The following is a 4835-nucleotide window of genomic DNA, read 5'->3' on the forward strand; positions in this document are numbered from 1 at the left end:
AGTATTTTGACTTGGTTTGTTGTCCTACTATCTCTGGAGAGGTTCGAATAAACTTTGAGAGGTTCAAGACATCGATAGTGATGGAATTAGGTTTGGGAAAAGCTAGACGAAATTTTATTTGGAGTTCTTTGGCATTTGCCTGACGCCAGTACATATTGCTGAAAAGTGAAATTCTGAACAACAAAACAAAAATTTAAATGAACGAGATTTTTAACTCGGCTGCGTCACCTGCCGATGAAAGTAAGTGGATAAAAATCAAGAAAATGAAGTATCTTCTGACAGGTGTCAAACCCAAACAATGCTTGATATGAACGACTCGGTTACATGTCTTGTAATGCAAAGAAATTTATTTTCACACGAGTCAGTTCAATCATATATAGCTAAAAATCGATTTCGATCAGGTAGAAGCTAGATCATCTTCAGTTAAGCTGGAAGCAAACACCACAAAATCAAATGATGAAAGTGCGAAGGAATGAAAAAACGTTTTATTCCAGCTACGTCAAAAAATTGATGGAAAAACTAACAATTGGCGAAATAAAACGAAACTGGCTGAAGATGATCTAGCTTCTAGCTGATCAAAATCGATTTTTATCTATATATATATGATTAAACTGACTCGTGTGAAAATAAATTTTTGGCAAGTGAATAAAAAGTGTTACCAGATGTTTTTTAAATTTCAAACAGACCTGTTATTTTAATAGTGGTCAGTAGCAGTTCTGTTTAAAACTTGCTCAAATTTGAAATTATCAACCATTCCATAAGCAACTCATTTTGCAATGACATTTGTAAACATACTTTCTCGTCCATCCCGATAGTTCAGTTTGTTGAACGACCGACTTCATCAAGTGGCGCTGGTTCAATTTTTGGGGTGTACGCTTGAGCAACCCATTTCAAGGACTGCTTTCCATTCAACTGCATCTAGTGGATGCAATAATTTATACCCAACAATCGGAAAATTAACTTTTTCGATCTTAATGAACGGGCTTGTCTTAGCACACTAGTTCAAAGCCTCTGCAAGCGTCCAAATCAAAAATCCACTTTGGTAATTTCCATTCGAAGAAATTGTACCAAGAAAGTAAATTTACCTGGGTAAATTTTTCCTTTATATTTTTCGGGTTGGAGAGAGGGGGATATTTACTTAAACCCGTTGCCACCGACAAAAGTAGCGACCGCACCGTGTTGTTGAAGGATTTTAAAAATGTCTTCAATAAAAATCTGAAACTTTCTGTTTAAAAGAAAGGTGGCTACATATTTCTAATAAAACCTTTAAGTTTGTGACCTTAAAGGTTAAATGAAATTCTATTCATCTTCAAAATTATTAAAGATTCCTCTCTTCAATGATAATGATATACAGATTGCTCTTTTTTAACTACGGTGAACATGTAGTCAAAATTGTGACGTCATTCTATCTAATTGTTTGCTGCATTAACTTGAAACAATCAACTGTTTCAGGCGCCTGGTCTTGCCAGCAGCTGTCTCCGGTTGTAAACATTGCGCTCTCTATGATGCAATGCAACGTAAGTAGACATAAAAACAACTAGAAAAAATGAGACTAGACAATCCATCGAACATTTGAAAGTAATTAAGATATGAGTGTTTTGACTTGATTTGTTGTCCACGAGTGTGAATGAAAGTCTACTAAAGCATCAACAAAAGTGATATGGTGAAACAGAGATATGAACTTTTAGAATCGAAAGTAAGTGACAGTGATGAAAAACAGTCAGTTTGAGAAGCTATCTGCCATTTTTAATTATTATTTACTTGCATCAGATGAATAGGTCCATATTTATGGATGTTGTATTTATTGTTTTGATAATTTTTAATTACCCATGCAGAAAATGAGCCATTTTTTACAATGATTCAACGTAAGCAGACTGATTGATTTTCTGCCTGGAAAGTAGCTTTTTGTTTCTGCATTCATGCGACAGAGTTAAATTTTGACAATTTTTTCTCTGTTTTGGTGGAAATTTTTAGAAAGTAATTTATCATAAGCTGACCTAAACCAACACTCTTCAACCGTTTGTTCTCGAGGAAACCCTGATATACTTTCGCGTTTGGCACAGAACCCCCACCACCTAAATTAGATTAAACCAATAATGTTCTTGTTATAAAAGTAATTTGCGTTCTTCTGGTGACTATTTACTAGGTTACCTCCTGATGTTAAAGATGATAACTAGCTTTTGTATTTCCGACGTTTCGTCAGTCAGCACGACTGACTTTATCAAGGTGGCTAAAACAGGTTAACACAACCTGTTCAGCAACGATGGCACAACACAAAAACGTACTGATAAAATGAATAAAGTAAGCAGCAAGAATCAGAATTAATTCTGATTCTTGCTGCTTACTTTATTCATTTTATCAGTACGTTTTTGTGTTGTGCCATCGTTGCTGAACAGGTTGTGTTAACCTGTTTTAGCCACCTTGATAAAGTCAGTCGTGCTGACTGACGAAACGTCGGAAATACAAAAGCTAGTTATCATCTTTAACATCAGGAGGTAACCTAGTAAATAGTCACCAGAAGAACGCAAATTACTTTTATTATAAAATGCCTGGTGAACAGTCTCTCTCTGTTTTTAATGTTCTTGTTATTAACACAACTATGAACAAGTGGCGCAACAACTATCAACGTTTCTTCTTTGGCTATTGACTACCCTTAACTTCTTGATTAACTAATTGACTATTTGGAGTGTAAATGCGGGACGGTAATTTAACAATTTAAAATGACGTATAATATACAGAAGCAAGAAAACAATTTCCCTACAGAACGAGAAACCTTCACGGACCCATTTAAACTCACGGAACCCCACTATTTGTTCCACTGACCCCTCTGTTGAAAAGTTGAAAAATATAAAACTTGAATTGATGCTTTTCAATTCATATTTGATTTGCTATTTCTTCATTGCAAGTCCTTATTCTTTAATTCGTGAAAAATTATTTTGCTTCGAAACATTCAGTGCATGTGACTTTAGTTTAGACGTTCGTGACAAAAATATGCTTTTTCCAACTCACTTTATTTTTATTTTTTCCAACGTGTTAAATACCATTCTTTACAACTGAATATTTAATAAGCATTCTTTTAAATGACCACAGGTTGCAGAGTGCAGGTCTATTTAGAGAACACCTTTTCCCATAGTCAATTAACCTTTTGCCAGAACAGTTTGGTGAACCTTGGTCTAACTCTAATGACTTATCTTCCCGATTAATCGCATGTAAGAACATAGAAGAAACATCACGAAGAAGTTGTTCAGAAAGAACAAAATTGGTAGCTTATTGCTCTTCGTAGATTATGACCGGTCCAGGAATTGAACTTTCCAGAATCACAGTTGTAAACGTGAATTCAAATTTTAAACAGTTAATTTTTTATAAATTTATAAATTCTGCAAAATATTTTGCTTTGATTTAATACGGGGATACAAAAACAAAATAAAAAGTATTCGTTTTAAGTAAGAAGCAACATTAGAACGGATACGCAAAATGCGACTATGACAAGATAAACATTCAAAATTTTATGGAAGGCAGGTTTTCCTGTTTTGGCAACTCAATTTTTAGTTACCTGTTTAGAAACTAACATTTATATTGTCCATTCCCTATTGCGGTCCGCCCACTCCATGTTTTTGCCGCCAGAGATAGCCTACCTTTGAAATTGTCCATAGCTTAACATGGCGTCTCGTTGATCTCTGGCTACACGCAGAGGCTTTGTGTGCAACAATGTTTCGTTGATATAACGTTCATATACAGTGAAGCAACAGAAGTATGAAACGTTGGTTTAAAACATTTATCTCTGCACTTCACCCGATACCAAAGCGCTGATTGCATCATGCCCGCCTTGCAACCACATAGAGTAGTCATAGAACTAGGATAAATTGCTATCATTTTTGTAGTCGGTAGACCCAGTCACCTAGTGTTCCAATGGGTATTGGAAAGATATAAGTAAGCATACAAGCTTCGTAAACTGACAGTACAGCGACAGGAGGAATATTATTTTCTCTTTTGTCGTCCAATTTTGTTTGCATATGAGTGATAGGTGGATGCGCGGAAATGTGCAGATAATGAAAGTAGGCTACGAAAGGTTGTTTGTTGTCACTATACAAATAGTCTTCCTTAATATGCTAGATTTTCTTGACGTTGCTAACACATAATCAAATTGTTCTTTGTCAACACATTTTTAACCTGGCAATATATTAGTTTCGGTTTGCTTTGGTTTAGTCCTCGTTCAAGATTAGAGTAAATTAAACTTCAGCAAACATGGGCCATTTGAAAACTTTCAGTAAGAAAATTGTAAAGTTGATTCATCCAAGGAACAGAAATATTAGCATAATGTTATTGATGCACCGATTAACTTGTTCCATCTTGTGAGCACACCTTGCTTGTAGACCTTGCCCGATTGTCGGCCTCTGCTTCATTGCATAGTGACAGGTATAGCGCACAATGCTATAACCCAAAACAAAATTTAAATTCAGGAAACGTCTGAGTTTATCATATACATATTTATTAACCGTAATTCTTTATACCAGTTTTGTTGTAGGTTCTGGCTATATGACGTTTATGCTACAAAATGTGTTTTTATTTGGAGCGCATGATGTTTCGGCCTGGGTAGGAGAAAAGAGTTATATTTATCTGGCTTACAATCAACATGATTATGTTTCGAATTCTGGCTCGCCCAATACCTTTAAGCACCAACTGACCTTTTCAAAGAATACAAATGGTAAAATAACGTAAAATCAAAAAAATTATCATATTAATGCTGTTTAGATTATTTTTTTGCAGCTAACAGCGACTTTGAAGGTTTGAGAATTGATCTTAAGTACGTGATTAGAGAGAGTTGGCCTTTTGTC

This window comes from Aplidium turbinatum, chromosome 14 (genome assembly GCF_918807975.1).
Source record: "Aplidium turbinatum chromosome 14, kaAplTurb1.1, whole genome shotgun sequence".
Lineage (NCBI taxonomy): Eukaryota > Metazoa > Chordata > Ascidiacea > Aplousobranchia > Polyclinidae > Aplidium > Aplidium turbinatum.